Source organism: Saimiri boliviensis, chromosome 2, assembly GCF_048565385.1.
Source record: "Saimiri boliviensis isolate mSaiBol1 chromosome 2, mSaiBol1.pri, whole genome shotgun sequence".
Taxonomy (NCBI): Eukaryota; Metazoa; Chordata; class Mammalia; order Primates; family Cebidae; genus Saimiri; species Saimiri boliviensis.
This window is the reverse complement of record NC_133450.1, coordinates 84929508-84955096: the sequence shown is the minus strand read 5'-3', so window position 1 is coordinate 84955096 and position 25589 is coordinate 84929508. Positions and strand designations below refer to the sequence as shown.

The following is a 25589-nucleotide window of genomic DNA, read 5'->3' as shown; positions in this document are numbered from 1 at the left end:
TTCACAGCAGCTGCAATTTCACATTTGGATTTTTTTGTTGTTGCTTTAATTAGTATTTATCTCCATCATCCAACTGTAAGATCCATGAGAACGGGGCTATGTTGTCTCTTCCTCACCTTTTCCCCCAGTATATATGGCATAATGCAATTGTTCATGAATTAAATAAATGAATGAGAGAGACTAGTTTTCCCCAACAATCTGAAATCCCCAGAAGGCAAAAAAAAAAAAAAAAAAAAAAAAAAAGGCAAGCATTATTTCAATTCTGAGTGATTAATGTAGAGTTTGATCTTAGAATCAGTTTACCCATAAAAATGGCAGTATAGGCCGAGCACAGTGGCTTATGCCTGCAATCCCAGCATTTTAGGAGGCCAAGGTGAGTAGACTACTTAAGGCCAGGAGTGTAAGATCAGCCTGGCCAGCATGGCAAAACCCCATCTCTACTAAAAATATGAAAATTAGCTGGGTATGGTGGCACACACCTGTAATCCCAGCCATTCGGAAGGCTGAGGCATGAGAATTGCTTAAATCTGACAGATAGAAGTTGCAGTGAGCCAAGATCCCACCACTGTACTCCAGTCTGGGTAAGACTATCTCAAAAATAAATAAATAAAAGGGCAGGGGGGCGGACAGAGAAAAAGAAATGGCAGCATAAGCAGTGACTGGGTATTTGGTGCTATTAAACAAACCAGATACATAGTAGTAGAGTAATAAACAATACTGAGCATTCACTGAGCATTTACCAAGTGCTAAGTACTATGTTAAATACCTCATATACTCTATTGAGCAATCCTGCCAGGTAAGCATCAATTATCAACATTTTGCAGGTGAAATAACTGAGGCTCAGTGCTTAAATCACCTGCCCAAGGTCACCCAGATAGCTACAGCAGAACCAGAAGTCACCAAGGCCTGTCTGACTCCAAAGACCATTCTCTTCATGACTCCAGAGTGCAGCTATACAACAGCTACTATCGTAGCTGAACTCTGGAATAGATGTTGGTTGGGGGCCTGGCACCTAATCACCATTCATGACACTGAATCCCAGAAAGATGCATCCTAACCCCAAACAATCAGCCAACTGCAAAATAAGCTTTTGGCACTCATCTGGTTTGTAGGTGGGGGACCACCTGCAGAGGATTATGAAGAAAAGGGAGGCTGAGGATGTGGTTTCCAGGTAACCAACCCTCCAGCATTGACTGAGCATCCCACGTATGCACCCCAGCAGTAGAGAGAAGTTCCCAGGACACTGTGATGCCAAGTGTCTTCTGAGGGCAGCGTGCCAATCTGGAGGCCTTCCTGGAGCATCACAAATTCAAAACAGAAGGAAGACGGCTGCAGGCTGCTGCAGGCCCAGACACCACGAAGGCTATCTTAACGGCAGGGATAGAGGGGTCATGAGAGGATGCTGGTTTAACTAGAAGGAAGAGCAGGATGCAAAGCTCTAGCCAGGGTTCTTAGGGGAAAATGAGACTGCTGCTGATGACATTGAAGAGGTGGTAGCTGGGGCTCCAACAGCATTGGAAACAGAAACGTCTTCCGCCTAAACAAGCAGTGAGACTTGGGGCAGGTTACCACCCTGCAACTCTAAACAAAACAGACGGAATGGTCGCTTTCCAACCCCACGTGTAAAACCTTAGAAATTGTTACTCTCATCTTTACAATTAAAACAAACAAAAAAAAAACAGCTGAGCAAATCGAAAAGCAGGGGGCTGCTTCAAGGGGGTGACACAGGGACTAAAAGGGATCAGGAATGTGACAGTACCTTCCCACTTGCAGTACACTCAAGCACTAGCAGGTATCAAAACCGTATTTCAGGGGGCTCTTTCAATCCAGCCGCTGATATTTGAGGACGACAGAGACAGCAGTAGTTAGTCTCAGAGAGCGGGTGCACTTACAAGACAGAGGCCCCAGGGCAGGGAATCCCACACCCGGGAAGGGACACTCAGGGACACCATCTCAATCCCACTGGAGGTTCACTGAGAGAAAATCAGGAGAGACTAACCGTATTTCCTTTTCTGGCAGGGCTACTGCAGAAGGAGGCCAAAGAACCATAATCAGGCAGCTGGATTTCTGAAAGGCATCATCAGCTTTTTCGTGGGGGCTTTCACAGACATTTACCAAGAACATGCTGTAAGGTGGGCCCATGCCAGGCACTGAGGGAGACAACAGTGATGGCGGACATGTGAAGGCAGGAACAACCCCTGCCTCCGAATGGGGCTCAGAGATACCCGGGGAGCTCATTATCACAAGAGGGTGGGTAGAATCTGGAAGACTTTAAGAGAAGGAATCTTGTTGCAATTTAATGGCATAAATGATACAAATAGTCAAGGGGCAACAGGGCTGCATTCCTCATTTTAGGGACACTGTCTCCTTGCCTCTTCCTGTTCCTAGAGGCCACCTGCATTTCTTACTCTTGGTCCCTTCCTCCATCTTCAAAGCCAGCAATGTAGCATCTTCTCTGCCTTTGCCACATCTCCTTCTTGGATTCCAATTTTCCTGCCTCCCTCTCTCACGTAGAAGGACCCTTGTGATTATCCTAAATAATCCAGGATAATCTCCCCAGCTCGAGGTCTTTAAATTAAGCATATCCTGTTTGCTGTGCAAGGTGGCATCGTCGCAAATTCCAGGATTAGGACGTGGACATCTTTGGAGAGACACTGTTCTGCCTATCATGTATATGGCAGAGTCAGCCCCAGGAAGGAAAGAAAAAGGACTTAAATGTTCAGACTGAAGCTGGGATGAGATAAGGAGATGTATTTGTTTTCAGTTTTCCCAGTTCACACTTCCCAAGACTGCTGCCTCCTGCCATGAGTTCCTTAAGACACCACTCATCTCCGCTCCATCAAATGCCCCAGAAGAATTCTTCACTGTGCCTTTGCCCAACCATACAACCGGAAAATGGTGGAATGGGATTTACACCCATTCTCTCTCACCCCCAAAGCTATTCCCTTAACCACTAGAACTCCGGAAACATAGACAATGAAATAGACGAAAGCTTAGGAGCCAAACAGATGAGCAGGCTGGAATTATGGATCAAGTCTGACGAAAACGAAGTTTAACAAGGAGAATCTAAAGCCCCTCACCCTAAACTGGGCCTAAGAAACCAATCATTTGATTGTAGAACGGGTGCGACGTGAAAGCAAATCTCGGTTTTGGTGGGTTGTTTTTGTTGTGTTTTTTTTTGTTGTTGTTGTTGTTGTTATTGATTTGGTTTTCAAAAGGCATAAGGAACATAGGTGACAAATTCACTGTGAGATGATTGGCAAACACCGTGGTGACCTCTGGAAACTACAGACCCAGTTTCAACAGGGCAGGGCAGTTAACTGCAGACTCCCCATGAGACCAGAACAACTCCACACAGCTGTCTCAGACCCAAGCACTGTTCCTCCTGCACTCAGTTCTATGCTTATCTTTGGTGCTTAGCTCGGTATACATATAGGGATGACTGCTACTGAGTAAATAGGAGATAGGATTCTCAACTGTCGGATTTGGAAGAAACCTGCCCTTATTGCAGGGCTGACATTAGATTCCCTTTTCAAATCTGCCTGCGAATGGACAGCAGGCCTGGCTGCCTTCCTCAGAGCCTCCGAGGAATATGCAAAGAGCCTGAAGCATGAAGGGGCCACTGGCCCAGCAGCCCTCTTAGCAAAGGGAACCTGCTGATGATGCTGTCAGCCCCCCTCCCATCTGACGTAGGCAGCCCCCTCTGCTTGAGGCTGATCAGCAAGAGTCTGATTTACAAAAACAGCACCCAGATTCTATTACACGCAGATCACTTTAGCAAACCTTCTCTTCACATAGTGCCTTCAAGGCACTCGAGGCTTTATTTTAAGACTTTTCATTTCTGTTAGAATATTACCAGTGACTTCGTGAGATCCACAGCCCTGGGTACAACAACACAGCTCATGTGACCGTAAATGTGGCTCTGGAGGCATCTTCTGGAAGGAACCACAGAAAGTTCCCTGTAAAACTGATGCCGACCCTGGGGGGTGAAGAGGCCAGCGGCTGCCCTGTGGCGGCCAGGCGAGCCTGATCGGAGAGAACTCATGCAAAAATCTACCCAGCAGCATTGCTGCGAGCCAGGTCAAGAGAGATCCAAAAAGTGTTTGATCCACTTTTTATCACTCAGTGAGGGTATGGGAAGAAATCTAGTTAGCTGTGCCTATCCTCTAAATAAAATTTCTGTTGATTGATTTTTTTTTTTTTAAAGAAAAGAGAAAAATGAAAGAGTGGCCAGAAAGAGCGGTTTCCAGATTGAGGTGCTGGCCAGGCATGGTGGCTCATGCCGGTAATCCCAAAACTTCGGGAGGCCGAGGCAGATGGATCACCTGAGCACAGGAGTCCCAGACTAGCCTGGACAACATGGCGAAACCCCGTCTCTACAAAAAATACAAAAATTGACATCAGAGCCTACATCAAAATAAAATTTTTTAAAAATATAAAAATTAGCCATGCATGGTGGTGTGCACTTTGTAGTCTCAGCTACTCAGGAGGCTGAGCTGGGAGGATGGCTTGAGCCCAGGAGGCCGTGGCTGCAGTGAGCCATGATCGACCATGCAACTGCACTCCAGTCGAGCTCTAGAGCAATACTTTATCTCAAAAAAAAAGAATAAGAAGAGGAAGGCCAGGTGCGGTGGCTCACACCCTAATCCAGCACTTTGGGAGGTTGAGGTGGGCAGATCCCGGGGTCAGGAGTTCAATACCAGCCTGGCCAACATGGTGAAACCCCATCTCTACTAAAACTACAAAAATTAGCCAGGTGTGGTGGCACATACCTGTAAACCCAGCTAGTCAAGAGACTGAGGCAGGAGAAATCCCTTGAACCCAGGAGGCACAACACTGCACTCCAGCCTGGGCAACAGAGTGAGACTCCGTTTCAAAAAGAAAAAAAAAAAAGAGAGTGAAACGCTAAGAGACAGCACTGGGTACAGACAGAGGGGAGCAGGGCTGGAAACACAATCAACTCTCATCACACATGAATACCAGAACGGCTGTCATGTGAAAGGGAAATGAAACGGTCTGTGTGGCTCCAAAGGTTAGCACAACGAACAAAGAGTAGATATGCCAGGGACACAGACTCCACTTCAATCGAAAGGGGGAAATGAGCTTTCTCACAGAGATGCGTCAAGATAAACCAGGCTGTTTCAGGAGACAGTGAGTTGCCCATGAGTTGGAGGAAGACAAACAGGGCCTGGCTATCCATTCACAGTCAGGTCTGAAAAAGGAGTCCAGCATCAGCCAGTTCCTCGCAAATGTGAGAATCAAAGATGCCATCTCATATTTACTCAGTAAACAATCATCCCTTAAGAGATATAGAGAACATCAAGATAACCACACCAAAGAGCCCAGACGGGAGCATGGTCAGGAACAGCATTTAAGAGAAAAGAGCCCACAAAGCAACCAAAGAACAAAGGATTTTCTCCAGATGTTATCCGAGTGTTTTATCTGCACAGAAAAGGTCTCCCTTCTGAATGAAACTGCCCCTGTCAGCGGCTAGGACAAGGGTGGTTTGGGCCACCCACTGACATCCACTGCCTATGAAACTCCAGCCTGGGCCAGAAATAAATGAGAGTCTCAGGAGTGACTTTCAGGCACATCACCAACACCCATCTGATAATACAAACTCTCCCAACTGTGATCAGCTGGTTGCCCTCTTGGCAGAGGAAGGAAGTCAACCCAAACCTATCCCAAAAGGAAACCCAGAAATCTCACACAACAGGAGGCTATGAACGTTAGTGGGGCTATGAGGGTGAGGCAATCGACAGCTAACACAGAAAATATGAGCTCTGATGGAATTTTCCAAGAAGCATTTGATGCTCTTGTTTAAAATAAGTAGCCTTTCAGGGCCAGGAAAGGAGTAGAAGATGGCACAAAGGCTCTCAGTTAAGTCTTGTAAGATACTAAGAAACTCCATACAGCAGCTGAACCAAAGGGCAATGGAATCATCCACATAAGAAAAGAGAAGGAAAAGGCCGGGCGCGGTGGCTCAAGCCTGTAATCCCAGCACTTTGGGAGGCTGAGGCGGGTGGATCACGAGGTCAAGAAATCGAGACCATCCCGGTCAACATAGTGAAATCCCGTCTCTACTAAAAATACAAAAAATTAGCTGGGCATGGTGGCGTGTGCCTGTAATCCCAGCTACTCAGGAGGCTGAGGCAGGAGAACTGCCTGAATCCAGGAGGCGGAGGTTGCGGTGAGCTGAGATCGCGCCATTGCACTCCAGCCTGGGTAACAAAAGTGAAACTCCATCTCAAAAAAAAAAAAAAAAAAGAGAAAAGAGAAGGAAAAAAAAATAGTGAGATCTGTGCCAGGTACAGTGGCTCACGCCTGTAATCCCAACATTTTGGGAGGCTGAAGTGGGTGGACCACCTGAGGTCAAGAGTTCGAGACCAGCCTGGCCAAAATGGTGAAACCCCATCTCTAGCAAAAATACAAAAAATTAGCCTGGTGTGGTGGCAGGCGCCTGTAATCCCAGTAACCTGGGAGGCTGAAGCATGAGAATTGCTTGAACCTGGGAGGTGGAGGTTGCAGTGAGCTGAGATTGCACCATTGCACTCCAGCCTGGGCGAGATAGCAAGACTCTGTCTCGAAAAAAAAAAAAAAGAGGGAAAGAAAACTAGTGGGATCTGGACAGTGCATGGCAGAAATGTCAGAACAGCCAAACTGCAAGTTCCCTGAGGACAAGGACAACCAGATTTGGTTTTGACTCCTAGAGAGAGCACAGCTGGTATACAATGCAATGTCCAAGTGAACAAATATCGAGCCAGCAGTGAATCCAAGAAAGGCAGAACAGGGGGGCTCTAGACAGCTGTGATGATTCTAGAGAAAATAAGCTCATATTCTAAAAAGGAAGACTCAGAGACTGGCTGGTATCAGGAAAGCCTGCGTGTCTGTGGCTGGAGCCCAACGTATGACACTCTTTAGTAATATTTTAAGAAAACATGGCCAATATCACCATCCAACATGATATAAATTTGACAAATTTTAATAAGATCCTTCAAAAGTTGTTTTTTTTTTTTAACTTGGTCTTTATGGTGCCGTAACAGTTATGTTCTCTAAGCTGTTACAGTTTATCTTCAGATTGTTAAATGAAAACACCAGCGCCACATACTTATCGTCTTCTTTTCAAGCAAATCTGATTTTTCTCCTCTGAATCTGACAAGACACAAACGTGACAAACTTCAGTCTCTTATTAAGGATTGCATTTTACTTTTTTAGCAGAAGAGAAAAGAAGCGAGAGCAACACAAATACATCCGGATTAATACAAGATCTGAAGGGCACTCCCTGTGAGCCATGAGAAAATTCAGAGGCAGAAGCTGAGCATTTTGAAAAAGCAGTTTGCTAGGTTCTACCTACAGTGTCACCAATAGTTAACATAAGACTTCCTACAAGTTTTTAGCAGATTATATAGCCTCCGATATTGTAGACTGAATGTACTTTTTCTCTGTCTCAATTGTTGTTATTGGACCTCCTCACACTCACTCCTCCCTCTCTGCCACACACACATGTTCACATGTTGAGACCACACAGACACAGTCAAAATGCCTGCCCAGAAAGAGCGAGGTGGGGATGGGAAGGCTTCCAGAACACTCTACCATCTGCTGACGTAGCCAGCAACATGGAGTAGAAGAGGGGACAGAAGTCGGCAATTGGCCGCAGGCATCAAGCCTCATTTAGGTCAGAAAGTCAAGGGTAGGAAATAAAGTCAAAGTTCCTACCCAGTGGAGCTATAAACCATCCTCCACGTCAACGAAGGAACTAGGGTTTCCTGAGGAACTATCATGAGTCAGGTGCTGTTTGTGCGCCTTGCCTAGGCTCACATTTAATCTTCTTAAAGACCTCGTAAAATGAGAGAACCGAAGGATAAGGACTTTTAAGTAACTGGACTGTGCAGCTGACAGATGACAGCCCTGGGACAGTGACAGAGTCTGTCTCATTCCACAGTCCTCTCTCTGGCCTCCTTTCCTCGGCCAGGCTACCTCCATCCTTGTCCTCACGTGGCAAATGATCTCCCCCAGCTAACACAGGATTCTGCTTCCTTGAAGTGGTGAGTTCTCACTGGTCAGGACCCCAAACCGTCTCGGCTAAAGTACCTTCTGAGCTAACGGCTTGTGCCTTGAATCTTCCAGAACAGAAGGATTGTTGCTGTCTGTCAGGCTGGGAAAGAGCAAGGTCCTCCCAGGAGGCATCAGATGGAGATGCTCTGCAGGGAACTTCCGGTTCCTAATTCCCTTTCCGCTTGATTTTTCAAACCAAGCCGTGGTTTTACTGGACTTTTTTCTCTACTTTTTTCTTGTAGGAACAACTCCCTGGTTAGACTCAACTTAGAACTTCTCCTATTCTTGTTTTAGTAGGTTCAAAATGTCTACAAGCCTAAACAGTCCCAGGCCCACTTGGCTCTTCCTAAGAACTCCCGACTTAAATGGTACCTGGCACCAGAGTCAACTCCACACCCTCTCGGACCCTGCAAGCGTCCTACCTTCTCCCTCTGCCTCTCACACCACATCAGTTAGTGGCTGCTTCCTGCTGACCCTGCCTCCACAACCCTCTCAGCCACACTTCTCCATGCCCACACCGTGGCCCTCATGAGAGCGATCCGCATATCTGGCTTGGATTGCAGCCATGGCCTCCTAAGTTGGCCCTCAGCCTTCAGGCTTGCTTTCTTCCAACCCACTCTCCCCACGGCCACTGTGATCTTTACAATTTGTTCTTCAGCCTAACAGTTATGCAGTGGTTTCTTTCTTCTTTTGCCTTCAGGATGAAAACACAAACTCCTCGGCATGGAATTCAAGACCATGCTCCGGGCGTCTCCAGCCCCCTGCCCAGGCTCTGCACCTACTCCCAGGTCTCCGAATGCAGGGAGCCCCTCTGCTTCCTGAGCTTGCCAGCCCGCCTTCCTCAGGCCTTACCTTCCCGACTCTCCCTGGACCAGATTTCAGAACTTTTGTTCCCTCAGTGCTCACACACTCACTCACACACACACACACACTCACACACACACACACCCGCCCCCCCAGTGCTGGCCTCACCCCAACCATAGACTGAGATTGTGCCTTATCAACGTGCCCAATGCAGATGGCAAGCTCCTGGCAGGCAGAACTGCAGCCTTAATCTCCACAGTGGTTATTTCCTAATATCCTCGATGAATGCACACGTCTGAAGGTAGGAAGTCAAAAGGCAATTTGTGTGTGTGTGTGTGTGTGTGTGTGTGTGTGTGTGTGAGAGAGAGAGAGAGAGAGAGAGAGAGAGAGAAACAGACTGAATTTTTCTCTCAATTGTTGTTATTGGACCTCTTCACACTCACTCCTCCCTCCCTGCCACACACACATGTACACATGTTGAGACCACACAGACACAGTCAAAATGCCTGCCCAGAAAGAGAGAGGTGGTGATGGGAAAGCTTCCAGAACACTCTACCATCTGCTGACTGTGTCGCCCAGACTAGAGTGCAGTGGTGCAATTTTGGCTCACTGCAACCTCTGCCTCCCAAGTTCAAGGGAATCTCCTACCTCAGCCTCCAGAGTAGCTGAGATTACAGGTACATGCCACTGTGCCCAGATAATTTTTTTTGTATTTTTAGTAGAGACTAGGTTTCGCCATGTTGACCAGGCTGATCTCAAACTCCGGACCTCAAGGGATCCACAGCACCTCAGCCTCCCAAATTGCTTGAATTACAGGTGCGAAACACCACGTCTGGCCTAAAGGCAATTTCAAGAGCATAGCTCTTTATAAAGAGGGAGTCTACGAAACTCTATGCTGCTTGATAGAAAAGGACACTAATGAGCTGGGTGTGGTGTGCGCGCCTGTAGTCTCAGCTACTCAGGAGGCTGAGGCGGGAGGACTGCTTGGGACCAGGAGTTTAAGACCAGCCTGGGCAACACAGGGAGACCTCATCTCTAAAAACCTAAACTAAAATTAAATTACGTTATTCCAGAAAAGTACACTAATATCCACAGGTTTGGCTCTGGGAAAACTGTCCAAACTTCGCTTTGGGGCTTAAAAGTAACATTTTTTACTAGCCGATTCTCTGATTCCAAAAGGCTCACCCAGGCAGCACACATTTGCGGAATGATTCGTCTCCGAGTGAGATGTTCAAGATAAGGATTTCTATCAAAGGAAGTGACTTCCGTGTATGAATGTGTGTGTTCATCATCCTTGAGGTCTGGGGCCCCTGAGAAACCTAACTCCGTTTTCCCTTTACCAAAATAACATGATGGTTTGGTCTGCTTTCCACTGCTTGTGGCAAATGACTTTGTGGGATAGACTGTTTTCTTCCTGAGCATCCCACTTTCTCCAAGATTTCAGCAGGACACAGATACTCAGTCAGGTCACTTAACTCCTAACTTCCACTGTACCCTCTCACTTCCATGTATTTTGAAAACACCAAAGAGAATAATTTTTTCTGCTGGGCATGGTGGCTCATGTCTGGAATCCCAGCATTTTGGGAGGCTGAGGTGGGTGTATCACCTCAGGTCAGGAGTTCAAGACCAGTCCGGCCACCATCATGAAACCCTGTCTCTACCAAAAATACAAAAATGAGCCAGGCGTACTCAGGAGGCGGGGGCAGGAGAATTGCTTGAATCCAGGAGGCAGAGGTTGCAGTGAGCCAAGATCATGCCACTGTACTCCAGCCTGGGCAACAAGAACAAAACTCCATCTCAAAAAAAAAAAAAAAAAATGAGAATTGAGAATAATGTTTCCTAATACTTTCAGATAGGGAACAAATTGTCAAGCCCCACCACCCTGCGTTTTTTCTCAGACAGGGTCTCACTCTGTTGCCCAGACCATGGTAGTGTGATAGCACAATCACAGTTCACTGCAGCCTCAATTTCCCAAGGTCAAGTGATACTCCTGCCTCAGCCTCCCAAGTAGCCGGGACCACAAGCATGCACACCATGCCTGGCTCTTTTTAAGTTTTTTGTTGTTGTTGAGATAGGGTGTCGCTTTGTTGCCCAGGCTGGTCTCAAACTCCTGGTTTCAAGCAGTCCTCCCTTCTCATCCGCCCAAAGTGCTGGAATTAACAGGCATAAGCCACTGTGCCTGGCAAAACACCCTATTTTTTCACAATTATTTCTTTAAATGTTTTTTTCAGTGGTTAGAAGTAACTCACAAAGGAGAACAGATCAGGAGTCTTTTTTCTCATCATATTTACTTAAAAACAAAGAAAGGAAAAAGTATCCAAACATCAGGTTGCTGTAAGTGATAGCAAATCAGGCAAAGCCTCCTGTAAATGCTAAAACTTTGCTCTGACTGCCTTAACGGAGGCCTTGAAATTCTTTATGTATACAGAAAGCCATTTAGGAAGCCCACCTCCTAACAGCAGGGCAAGTGACAGGACTTCTGTCTGCAATAATCAGATGATCCAACAGTTACCAGTTCTACCCCCGTCAGAGGGAAACCAAGGCTCTGAAAGGTCAAGTGATTGCTTGCCCAAAGTCACACAGCAAGCAAGTAGCAGAGTTGGAGCTGCAGGGGTCTTACGGCTCCAGGGACACCCAGCCCATTTAAGCCCCCAATTCCACGTGAACTTCATTCCTGAGTCCCTTCTAGACATGATTAAAAGGAATTTACCCATATTAGGCTAATGAGTGTTCAAAAGCAGGCTGCCCCTCTCGAGTTCCTCCTAAGATTTATTCCATGACCTCTTTACTTGGAAGAAATTTGGTGTTCTCTGAGCCTTCTCAGCGTGCACAAAAGCTGAAGTGACCAAAGAGAAGTCAAACCTGGGTCTTTTATAAAGATTGCCTCAGAGCTCTCTAGGAACTCACAGCCAAGTAGCTGCAGGATAACTACATGAAGCTGCTCCAAGGGCATTTTTATTTGAAAACGCACCCTTTGCAAAAACATTCGCTGCAAGGACCCCTATTTTTCAGTAAGCACCTTCAACATGTCATCATAGTTTTTCATAGACACTTGGCTCACTGGATTTATTAGAATGGCATTCTTCACTTGGAAATATCTTACACGCTATAAAACATTTCAAAAACCCTCAAAGTTCATAAATCCATAAAGACGCTATTCTGCTTTCTTCACCAGCAGGTAGATGCAAATTGAAAGAGGGGGAAAAAAGTGATTTGCCCTGCTCTTTCACGAGGTCCAAAGCTGGGCCCTTCCAAGCTCAGCAGAGAGAAGCAAGCGAGAGAAATAAGCTACTTTCCTGGAAACACTGCCGGGCTTCCAGGTCCCTGGCTTCCGGGCTTGGTTAATAAGGACGAGCACACAGGCAGCCCTGAGAGAGGGCTGAGAAGGAGAAAACATTTCCAGCAGTTGCACTGGAAGTAGATGGGAAGTCGAGTCTGACACCGACCACTAGCCCAGGGCACTCCCTGGGCAGCAAACTCTTGGCTCTGGGCATCAGCCAGTGCTATGGGAGGCCCCTTTCTTCTGTGGAAGACTTGGAGGGGGTCCAGGGAGGTCACTGGGTTCTGGGACTATGCATCTGTCTTCTACAAGGCAGGGGTAACCCCCAGATCCAGGGAAGAAGCTGGCCGTGGGACAGAGCAGGGGTGCCTCTCTAGATACGGCCATTAAAGCCCACTGGACAGTCCCTCGGGATGTTTCTTTCCTTCTGCACAACGTCACCTCCATCTATTTAGATTGAGTATTTTCCAGCCTGCTTCCAGCCAGCCAGATGTTGCCTTTCAAAGAGAACATACTTTTCTAATTATTTCCAGGAGAAACAAATACTCTTTAGCCACTGAGGCTTACCATGGAATTCACTTTTCCCCACAAAGGGTTGCGGGTAGCCTCTGCCCATTGCCCTCTGTGGGCACATAAGGGGGCAGACTCCAAATCCCTGCAGTCAATGAATCCCCTTTTGAAATAAACTCCTTGGCATCAGTAAAGAGTTACTTGGCTTCCCAGGTTTTACATTCCGTTTTCTGGGTTTGGGAGGTGGTTTTTAACCTCGTGTTTCTTTGTACAGTGCTTTACTGCTGTTGCAGTGGGGAGGGAAGCATTTGAAACACACTCCCATACTTGCAAAAACAATATCGTTTTCTTAGCAGCAGAGTCTCGGCCCAAATTCTTCCAGGAAACCAGCATGTTTGTCCTGGGCACCAAAGAGGGGCATTTCAACCTGGCTGACAAAGCTTAGCATGAGTCAGGGGCAGGTTGGTCTGGCCAAGACCACCGTGGAGGCTGCCACTGAGAAGACAGAGCCCTTCATCAATAGCTGGCAATCAAGGGTCCTTGAAAGATTTCCCTGACATCAAGTCCTGGCAGGCACTGTAGAAAGTACAGCCTCCAAATGATAGTAAAGGATTCGACGGTGGCCTTTTCTGACATCATTTGAACCACCGCCTCCAATTTCTCGGAAATTCAGAAAAGTGTCCAGCCCTTATTGGAAATAATGCATGCATGCAGTTAGAATCTCCAGTGTCTTCTGCCTACCTTGTCAAGATATTTGAGCCTGTGGCCCTAAGGCCCTGCACAGAGGGCTGGGAAATACCTTCCCAGGGGTGAGATGGCAAAAAACAAAAAGGCCCCATCGGTAACTTAATCTAAGGTGGAAAAGGGCAGCTGAAGCCTTTGAACTCTTTAACTCAATCCCATTGGGTACTTCACTTGTCAAACACCAAGCACCTACTATGTGCAAGTCACTGAACCCTCATGATGGTGCTGGAGACACACTGTGAAACCAACAGAGAGCAGGGGTATCCATTGGGTTAGGTTCTACAGCATGCAATGGAAAAAAACCAAAATAATTTTGGCTTAACCACTAAGACAGATGTGTGCGGGCAAGCAGTCCAGGGCTGGTCATGGCTCTGTGGTCATTAGGGATCCAGGCTCCTTTCTTTATGGCCTACCTACTTAGAGCTCGGTGTGCTAGTCCATTTTGCATTGCTGTAAAGGAATACCTAAGGCTGGGGAATTTATAAAGAAAAAGTTTATCCAGCTCACGGTTCTGTAGGCTGTACAAGCATGGTACCAGCATCTGCTCAGCTGCTAGTGAGGCCTCAGGAAGCTTACACTTCCAGCAGAAGGTGAAGAGGGAGCAGGCACACCACACAGCAAGAGAAGGAGCAAGACAGATGCCAGGCTCTTTTAAGCAGCCAGCTCTCACATGAACGCATAGAACAAGAGCTCACTTTCCATGGGGAGGGCACCAAGCCATTCATGAGGGATCTGCTCCCATGACCCTCACACCTCCCACCAGGCCCCATCTCCAACTGGGGGAATGACAATTCAACATGAGATTTACAGGGGACAAAACATTCAACTCATACCACATGGCGTCCATCTTCATGGTTACCTCACCATCCAAGATACCCTTATACATTGCCCACAGAAGTCATTCCCTGGAACCTTTCCACAAGCCCCACATATAACACTTCACATTCTACTTACTAGAGCTTAACTGACTAGCCCATGAACGATAGGAGAGGAGGCTGCGAAATACTGTCTTTGGGCTTGGCACACTGTACACCCTCAAAAAAAAAAAAAAAATCGAGCTTTTGGTTACTGAGGACGAAGGGGAGAAACGGGCACTGGATATGAAATTGGCAGTCTTTGCCACCGAATGCAGGATAAAGGAAATTGAGAATGAGCCAATTTAGAGTGCTACTAAGTTCTGAAGAATGGGTAGTAGAAAAAAGGATAGGTGTTAACGGATGAAGGTTCAAATGAAATTATTCTTCAAGGACAACTAAACACTTCATCAAGTAGAAAGCATTTTGAACAGCCTTCTGGAACCATCCACCTTTGAATTCAACATACTTTATGAAACATTTCAAGCTGGTAAAGAAATGTCTTAGGTATTCTAGAACTGGGGTGCCAGGAGAATCACTTGGGTTGGGAACTTTTAAAAATTTTAAATCTCTGAGGCCCATTCTTGGAAATTCTGATAGACAGTTTGGAGTTGAGGCCTAAAACTCTGCTTTTAAAAAAGAAAAAAGCAGCTGGGTATGGTGATTCAATGTATATACCATCCACTCCTACTTCCAGTAATTAGCCCTGAACAGAAGAATTATACAAACACCTCCGAGAGTACAAGTTCTTATATATGAGGTATTTGTAATAGCCCAAATATCCATTAATAAAGGATTGGCTAAATTATGATATATCTATACCAGGGAACACCAGGAAGCTATTTAAAACAAGCAACAAAAATCTACATACACAGACGTAGAAAGTATCCAAATATAATGTTAAAAATACAAAAATCAACACCAAAATAACATAGCTATAGAGTAACCCCATCTCTGTAAAATAACATAAAGTTACAGAAAAAGTTTTTTTAAAAAATCAAATCCTTAAAGGGTAGTTATGACTAGAGATGATAAAACAGGGTACTTTCCATTTAAATAACACATTTTTGTAATGCTTCCATTTTCACTGCAAACATGCTTTTTTTAAAAAATAAAAAAAAATTGAGATGTAGTCTCACTCTGTTGCCCACCCTGGAGTACAATGGTGCAATCCTGGCTCACTGCAACCTCCACCTCCTAGGTTCAAGCGATTCTCCTGCCTCAGCCTCCCGAGTAGCTGGGATTACAGGCAGGCGCCACCATGGCCAGGTAATTTTTGTATTTTTAGTAGAGACGGGGTTTCACCATGTTGGCCAGGCTGATCTTAAAGTCCCAACTTCAGATGATCCTCTCACCTTGGCCTCCGAAAATGCTGAGATTTCAGGCGTGAGCCACCATGCCCAGCGCAAACACATATTATTTTTATAATAAGAAAGGAACTAAGTAAGTGGAAGCTCAAACGGGCTTTGAGTATCCAAAATTTTGTGTGCTATGAAGTCCACCATTTTCTTTTTCGGCAGCAAGCTGTTTCAAGTACTGCACCTGGTATAAAACACAATTTAAACCCTAGCTTCCTTCACACACAACCTCACACAGATGGAAGTTACAATTCTTAGCCCAAAGCCAAGTAGAAGCAACAAAACAAAAGCATAAGCTGCTAACAGGCATCAGTCACAGAAAGTGACAGAAGAACCACGAAAAGCAGTCCTAAGAATGAGAAGAGGCTGAGCGCAGCGGCTCACGCCTGTAATCCTAACAGTTTGGGAGGCCAAGGCGGGCCTGAGGTCAGGAGTTTGAGACTAGCCTGGCCAATACAGCCAGACCCACCCCCCCACCCCAATCTCTACAAACAAAAAATTTAAAGCTTAGCTAGGCATGATGGTGCATACCTCTAGTCCCAAGTACTGGAGAGGCTGAGACAGGAGGATCGCTTGAGCTCAGGAGTATGAAGTTGCAGTGAGCTATGATTGTGCCACTGCACTCCAGCTTTGGTGACAGAGTAAGAGCCCATTTCAAAAAAAAAAAAAAGGGCCGGGCACAGTGGCTCACGCCTGTAATCCCAGCACTTTGGGAGGCCGAGGCGGGTGGATCACGAGGTCAAGAGATCGAGACCATTCTGGTCAACATGGTGAAACCCCGTCTCTACTAAGAATACAAAAATTAGCAGGCATGGTGGCGCGTGCCTGTAATCCCAGCTACTAGGGAGGCGGATGCAGGAGAATTGCCTGAACCCAGGAGGCGGAGGTTGCGGTGAGCCGAGATCGCGCCATTGCACTCCAGCCTGGGTAACAAGAGCGAAACTCTGTCTCAAAAAAAAAAAAGGTATTAGAAACACAGCAATTTCTACAGCTATTTAGTATAGGATCAAGGAGACTTACACAGCTAGAGCCTTTAAGGGTATCTCCAAGTAATAAATAAGAATAATAAGAATGAAAATAGTGAGTTTTATTTAGAGATGGGGGTGGGGGGCGGTCTCTCTGTGTTGCCCAGCTGGTGTCAAACTCCTGAGCTCAAGTAATCCTCCAGCCTCAGTGCTGGAGACTCCCCTCCCAAAGTGCTAAGATTACGAGCCACCGCACCTGGCCTGCAGTCCTCGGTGGACAGATTGCATATTCCGCTCTGAAGACAAAACTCAGAGATCTTTACTCTTTGCCATGCAGATGTAAAATCAGAATTGTACTACTGCCCATTTCTTGTGTCTTTCTTATTTTTTTTTTTTCCTATTTTCTCCATACAGAATTTTTAGTAGCCAAAAAAAAGAGAAAAAAAAAAAAAAACCTGTATCTGTCCTGGGTCTTCAGGTGATTAAGCATGGCTTCACAAACAGGATTCTACCTTTCAAAAAATAATCAATCAAAACTGTGATCAATAATACAAAGTATTCAAATCTAGACTACAACTACAATTTGGGGATTAAATTCAATCCTGAAGAAGAAGAGACTGGAATCCTGGTTAGCGGATGCTACGAAAGGTAGGGGAGAGGGGAGGATAGAAACAAGCTGATGAACAAATACAAAGTTACAGCTAGATAGGAGAAATAAGTCAGTAATTTACTGTGCGCTTTCACAGAGCTAGCAGACGAGATTTCAAATGTTTACAACACAGGACTGACAAATGTTTGAGGTGATGGATACACTAATTACCCTGATTTGATCATCACACATTGTATACATGTCTCAAAATATCACTTTGTTATCCCATAAGTACGCACAATTATGTGCTAACTAAAAATAAAAGGAGAGAAGAATTTGTGAGAGTAAAAATAAAATGTAAAGGGCCTGGATTTTCAAAATAATACATGTTTTTAAAATATTCATGGTTAAACAACAAAAGCATGGATTTAACACACTTGGAGGAAACTTAGGGGCAATTTTTTGATAAAAATCAGAGGCCTCTGCACCAAGTGATAAAGTATTGTATTTTCTATTCAAAATGCCGTTCCCACATGCTAATCTTCAAGCGGGTTAAAACAATAGAGGTATGTGTGCCTTCCCAACAACATGCCGGTTTGAGAAAACTCTACTTACACCATGACACCAGCCTGGTTTTCCACCATGCTCAGTTATTATGTTTGCAAGTCTACTTTTTCAAACAACACGTTGCCATGAGGGTCCCACTTTCCCACGGTGCCAGTGTCTAGCTTTCTGGGAGCCGGAGCGCACAGCCCTTCCCGGCAGGGCAGGACCGGGTGCATGGCAAGCGCACAATAAGGGCTCGCTTCCTTTCCCCTTTCCCTCTTCCTCCAAACAGAATAGGAAAACGGCGGTATGCTCCAAACCTCTAATGCCACCACCTCTTTCTTCCTGGGCATCCATTCATCGTTTTCCTGTTCCATTATATGGCCATCCAAAATCCCCATTAACCGTACCTTGCTTGCAGGAAACAACCCCAATTTGTATTCCAAACACGAAAAAGGAAAGACAAGCATATGTATATATATAAATAAAAGCAGAGCGGAAAGGGGGAATATACCCAAATATTAACATCTGTTGTCTTCATGGTAGAACAGAAAAGTTTTTGATTTTCATCTTAAACTTTTCTGTATTTTCCAAATGCTTTACAATAAGCGTCTATTGTTTTTGATCATTACAATTAAAAATGAAAAAGATTGAAATTTAAATGGTACAAGGTGTTCTTCATATTCTACTGTATTCTAACAATAAAATAGTAATGAAGACTACCTAATCAAGAAAAAAGGCTCATGACATGTCAAAGGACATGGGGATAACATAAAATAATCTATACCCCACAATTAAAACTATGGGGAAAAAATTAAATCATAAAATTTTTGTAGGAGGTTTTTCTCCACTTTCTGGTTTCTGTAAATTCTATTACTTTTATAATTTAAAAATTAGCTTATGGGGCCAGGCACGGTGACTCACACCTGTAATCTAAGCACTTTGGGAAGCTGAGGCGGGCAGATCACCTGAGTTCGGGAGTTCGAGATCAGCCTAACCAATATGGAGAAACCCCATATCTATTAAAAATATAAAAAATTAGCTGGGCATGGTGGTACATGCCTGTAATCCGTGCTACTCAGGAGGCTAAGGCAGAAGAATCTCTTGAACCTGGGAGGCGAAGGTTGCGGTGAGCCGAGACTGAGTCATTGCCCTCCAGCCTGGGCAATAACAGCAAAACTCTGTCTCAAAAAAAAAAAATTAGCTTATGAAGCGTTATAAAAATTAATTTATAAAATGTACATCAAAAATAAATAAGACATCTTAAAGACCCTGTCTTAGTAATTCATAAGAAGAGATACTGAGAGAGTTAGGATCAAGAGCTTCCTAGTTCAGGAGTCAGGAATGCCATTCTCTCCAGCACCGCCACTCCGCCAAATGGAGGAGGCCTCCACAAAGGCCTGCGGGTCCCCTGTGGGTCACAGGCTGATGGTGAGGATAACCGTTTTGACTGCTTCATGGCAACATTGGCTCTCTGCTTCAAGGCCAGCAATGGTTTACAAATGCCTCGGACTCCAGGGCTCTCTGAGGTTGGCCTATCATCCCCTGTTCACTTCCTCCCTATGACTACACGGACTTCTGATCCATTCCTCTTCACATGCCTGTATTTTCATCCCCTCCAGTCTCAGGTTAAACATCACCTTCCCAAAGAAGCCATTTCCCAGAAGACTGACCTCTTTCTGCAAGACTTTAGCAGACTGTACCCTGAACCCACAGATTGAAATAGACTCTCCCAGTGTTCCAACAGTGCCCTATGCATAGATTCTGTGTTGGACTATGATTATGTGATTTCTGAGTCTTTTCCTTCCACTGGACTACAAACTCCTGGAGGGCAGAAATCAAGTGATATTCATTGTTACATACCAGCACAACAGAAAGAGCACTATAATTGCTAAAATTATCACCAGGTTAAGTCCATAGGCTATGGCAGACGTCCCCAAACTACAGCCCGCGGGCCGCATACGGCCCCCTGAGGCCATTTATCCGGCCCCCCGCGGCACTTCAGGAAGGGGCACCTCTTTCATTGGTGGTCAGTGAGAGGAACACAATACGTGGCGGCCCTCCAACGGTCTGAGGGACAGTGAACTGGCCCCCTGTGTAAAAAGTTTGGGGACGCCTGGGCTATGCAGTCAGAATCCATATCAAGTTTGATGCAATGCAATCTACTACACACCCACCAAAATGATGAGAATGATGATGATAGGCAATACCAGCTGTTGACATGAGAGCCACTGGACCCTTCTGCTAGGTGGGAGTGTAGAACACGGTTTCACAGTATAGAACACAGCTCCGTCCGTATTAAGACACAGAAGTGCTAACCTAGAAATATACTCAAAGAGCCACATATATATACAAAGCATGCAAGAATGAACACAATTAGGCCAGGCGCAGTGGCTCATGCTTGTAATCCCGGCACTTTGGGAGTCCAAGGCAGGCCGATCACTTGAGGTCAAGAGCTCAAAACCAGCCCGGCCAACATGGTGAAACCTCATCTCTACTAACAATAAAAAATTAGCCAGGCATGGTGGCATGCACCTGTAGCCCCAGCTACTTGGGAGGCTGAGACAGAAGAATTGCCTGAACCCAGGAGGTAGAAGTTGCAGTGAGCTGAGATCATGCCACTGCACTCCACTCTGGGCAACAGAGGAGACTTCCTCTCAAAAAAAAAGAATGTAGCACAATTAATAACAGCCAAGAATCAAAAACAACCGAAGTCCATCAGTAGAGAAGAGAGATCAATATTGAGGTATATTTATACATTGAACTACACTGAACTATACAATAAGAAATGGAGCAATATACTTAGCAATGAGGAAGAAGAAATTATTGTTACATGCAAATCCATGTATTTCACATGAATGAATTTCACAAACATATTACTAAGTGAAAAAAGCCAAATACAAAGAATACATACTGCATGAATATGATTCTCTTTTTATGACATTCAAGAACAGTGAAAACTTATCTATGGTGATAGAAATAGAATATTAGGCAACTTTGTTGAAAAATAACTAGAACACCAGAACACTTCCAGAAGATTCTGTACATTATAAACTTTTTACTTAAAAAAAAATTTTTTTTTTTGAGATGGAGTTTCACTCTTGTTGCCCAGGCTGGAGTTTAACGGTGCGATCTGGGCTCACCACAACGTCCGCCTCCCATGTTCAAGCAATTCTCCTGTCTCAGCCTTCGAAGCAGGTGGGATTACAGGCATGTACCACCATGCCCAGCTAACTTTGTATTTTTAATAGAGACAGGGTTTCTCCACGTTGGTCAGGCTAGTCTCGAACTCCCGACCTCAGGTGATCTACCTGCCCTGGCCTCCCAGAGTGCTGAGATTACAGGCGTCAGCCGCCACGCCCAGCCTTAAAAGAACCTTTTTTAACTTGGTTTGTACCATACCTCTAACCACTTACCAGCTGCATGGTCTTATGGGCAAATGTCTTAACCTCCCTAAGCTTCAGTTTCTACATTTGAAAATGAGGATAAAAACAAAACCATCACCTGCTTCAAGGGAATGTGATGAGAATTAAATTAGGCAATGCACACAGAGTACTTAACACAGTGCACAGCACATGGTGGAGCCCAATATACAACAGCAACAACAGCAGCGGCAAAGTTCTACTGATGTCTTACTTGGTGCCAGGCACTGCTCTCAGCTTTAAGCCCTTAATCACTGTGCAATACATCTCACCCCATTCTTATCAACCAGTCACGGCCAGACGCAAAGGCTGTGACCTGGGCATTCAGTAGTCATCTGTGCATAACACGAATCGCAGCATTCATTTCAAGAGGGGTGAATCACTAGTTGTCTTGCTGCTGAGGTTTCAAAGAAAAGAAACTGGCAAGAGTCACACACTGGGATTATTTAGCTTCTGAAAGCATTAGCTGCTTTTTGCAGGAGTAGGAAGATTTTATTCTGGTGAAGTCACTCACGTGAATGGAGGACTCATTTGGGAACTGAAGGAACGCATCCTTCTTCCTAAGGAAACAAAAGAGACAACTAACTCTGTTAAAAGTTGTTCATGTTGACTAGCTAAATTTACTATCTTTCAAAGCAGTTCAGATGTCTAACTAAAATAACTGGTTTTGGGGTTTAGTTTTTTTGGTGGGGTTTTCTTTTTTTTTTTTTTGGTTTTGTTTTTTGGTTTTTTTTTGACACAGACTCTCACTCTATCACCCAGGCTGGAACACAGTGGCACAATCTCGGCTCAGGGCAACCTCCACCTCCCAGTTTCAAGAGATTTTCCTGCCTCAGCCTCCCAAGTAGCTGGGATTACAGGTGCCCACCACCACGCCCAGCTAATTTTTATATTTTTAATAGAGACAGTATTTCACCACGTTGGCCAGGCTGGTCTCGAACCCCTGACCTTAAGTGATCCACCCGCTTCAGCCTCTCAAGCACTGAGATTACAGGCATGAGCCACCATGCTCAGCCAAATAATTGTTAAAGTACTGAATAATGTATATAATTGTATAATACAAATAATTGTATAAAGTAACTGAAAATGTTGGTCAGGAAGCAAGGGGGCTCAGATCATATAAAATCATCTCCACCACACCACCCTAATGCACCTGACTCTGGACACTAAGCAGGGTCAGAACTGGTTAGTATTTGGATGGGAGATTATCATAGGTCATTTGTAACACCGATACAATAGTCTCCAATTTATAAGATTAACCTGTACATTTGAGAATGGCTCAATTCTCATGAATTGTGGCTTCAAATAAGGAATAGCAAACTGCCTGGTTTTGAACCTACCCCCACCATTTACTAATTATGTCACCTTCAGCGAGTTACTAAATCCCTCTGTATCTAAGTTTCCTCGGTAAAATATAATCAATAGGGTTGTTATGAGAATCAAATGAGTTGATACATGTTAAATACTTAGAACAGTGTCAAGCACTGTTGAGTGACAGAGGAGAATGATACTAAGTATCATTAATTTTTATTATACTTTCTGATGTCAATGCAAAGTTCAGGTAAAATTATACAACTTAGTCACAAAATTTCCAGATATAATATAGACTATACGAAAACCAGAGGAAGATATATACTAAGATCATGTCAAGTGAGCATGACATTTGGTCTTCATAGTTATATTTATGCACACACATAAACATATGTACTTTCTCTCTCTCTGGTTTTTTTTTTCTCTCTCTCTCTCAAGAAACTTAACTCAGGTCAACTCTGGAACATAACGTGCCAATGATATCGGGTTCTTTAGACCCCAAAATGATCCCAAAAAAGATGTGTAATATTACTTTTCTTCCAAATCTTTCTAAGAACCCATTAAACACACATGCATATATATACACACACATGCTGAAAAGGTACACTTGTTTTTTGTATTTCAAAAGCACACTGGAATCATTCCACTGCACATTTGAGGAGCAAAGTGCATGGTGTTCAAACAGACTCTTCACCCTATAGCAGAGGAGGCCTACTAAGCTTTTACATTTTCCTCCAATTGTGAACACTGAAAGCTTCTCATTTTGTTCCAAAGGAAATGATCTTACCATACATAGCTCAACGCTATTGTCATTGTCTGAGTAATGTGGGTATCCGGTGGCCAATGCAGAAGGCCTAAATGCTAAAACCCAAGAGCATAAAAGTTAAAAGTAACTCCACAGAAATGTCAGTTACAACATTCTTTCTTTTGATTTATAACAATCAAACTTAGAACCCTGGAGCAAGGGAATTATAAAGAATATACACAAGGTAAGGTGGCACTCTGCCTTCCCTCCTTCCACCCTTCCCAATAAAAAGGCTTTCCATACCCATTTTATTTTTCTATGTGGAAGAGAATATACTTGAAAATACTGCTACATTTAACACTTTAATCTATCCAACAGGCATATTCACACTTTTCTAATATTGGCCAGTCAGATTGAAAATCCCTATCTCATAACTGTTATCTGTGGTTTATTGCTGTCATCAAAGTGACATGATTAAGAAAATAATTTTTTTATGTACTAGTCCAAGATATTAAAGAACTTTGTTTTGCTTTAAAAAATAAACAAATAACTGTTCGGCCAGGCACGGTGGCTCACGCCTGTAATCCCAGCACTTGGAAAGGCTAAGGTGAGTAGATCACCTGAGGTCAGGAGTTCGAAACCAGCCTGGCCAATATAGTGAAACCCCGTCTCTACTAAAAATACAAAAAATTAGCTGGATATGGTAGTGGGGGCCTGTAATCTCAGCTACTAGGGAGGCTGAGGCAGGAGAATCGCTTGAACCTGGGAGGCGGAGGATGCGGTGAGCCGAGATTGCATGATTGCACTCCAGCCTGGGCAATAAGACTGAAACTCTGTTTCAAAAAAATAAAAAATAAAATAACTATTCATTCTACACTTAACAGACTTTAAACATCTAGACTCTATGGAAGCCACACACTATAAACAAAGCTAACATGGGATAGTGGTTCTTGCGTTTGCTCTACCCTGAGTTGTAAAAACCTTATACAGCTTTATTATCCAGAACCTGGGACAGCAGGCTTCAGTAGGAGATGGATGATGAACAGAAAGTCTGATACCCATGCTGATTCCTTAGCAATGAATTAGATTCTGGGAGCTCAAGGAAAAAGTAGGAAACGGCAGCCGTATTTCTTTACAAGATAAATTTCCAGCAGAATGCAAGCTCTTGCTGACTTGAGCTGCTTGGCTGGGTTTCCATACCTCATAAAGTTGCGTTAGGTCATGACCTAAACACTCATTCATTCTTCAACTGTGTATTTGTCTCTACTAGGTAGAAGACACTGTACCAGGTACCAAAAGAGATTTAAAAATGACCTTATTTCACTCCTAGACTTCTGCCCTTCCCCATCGTCCCTCTAGGCCCAGCACACACAGCTAAATGCATGCCCGCCCTCTCACGACCACGTCTCAGATAATGCCCCTGTTGGGGCCTTGGTTTCCTCTCTTTAATTTCTCCCAATCCCACTAAGAAAAACACCTATCAGTTTCTTTTGTATTATAAAGGTAATATCTACAGTGATATTTATAAAATGCAAACAGATAAGAAGGGCATGAAATAAAAAAGAAAATTTCATGAAATGAAAAACAAAACCACACCACCAACCCCACAGCCCAGAAATAACCGTATTTCTTGGTTCCAGAAATTTATATTCACAATCAAAAATTAAAAACTTTTTTCCACCATCTTACGGTGCTGAAAAAATTAAGATTTTTATTGTGATAGTATTAGGTGGGGGAAAAAAAGAAAATTGTAAAGGTCTTGATTTTTGCAAACAAAAAAACGGGAACTCGGAATAGATGCTGATTTGCATCTTTTCTGTGCTATCCTCTTTTCCTGCCTCTGGACATCACTCTGAATAAGGACATAATGGTCAGAGCAGCAACAGCCACACTGAGATCAAGAGAAAACAAGCTTGAAGGCAAGCAACGAACACTGAGGCTAGGGCAGAAGAAGTAAGCCAGGGTCTTCAAATTAACTCCCCAAACTGCCCAGACTGGACTTCACGTTTACATGGGGTAACAAATGCCATTTTGAAATGTCTTTGTTAAACCACTTTTTACTGTTCTAAATGTCCTTTGTAAACCACTTTTGAGTTTTGTTTACTTGCAAGTAAAAGCACACACACTGCCAAACAGCTCTCTAAATAGAAACCCAGTCAATTTCTAATCCCACACACAGCAAGGGTGAGAGTATCTGTCTCCTCACACCGTTGGCTTTAAGAGGTTTTGGTCCCCTCATCTGTTCCTGGTGCATTTTCACTAGTGGCTAGAGCCTTTTCTTCCTTTGAGTCTAGCAGCTCTTCACTAAAGAAATGGCCCATTGCTGGCCAGGTGCAGTGGCTCACGCCTATAATCCCAGTGCTTTGGGAGACTAGGGCAGGCAGATCATCTGACTTCGGGAGTTCG

The 25589-nt window shown here is 44.4% G+C and overlaps 1 protein-coding gene across 2 annotated transcripts in view; it reads right to left on the bottom strand.

The window, feature by feature from the left end:
• The window catches only part of CGNL1 (cingulin like 1), a 192437-nt gene that overhangs the window by 148620 nt on the left and 18228 nt on the right, over nt 1-25589 (bottom strand). The gene's annotated exons all lie outside the window — the stretch shown is intronic.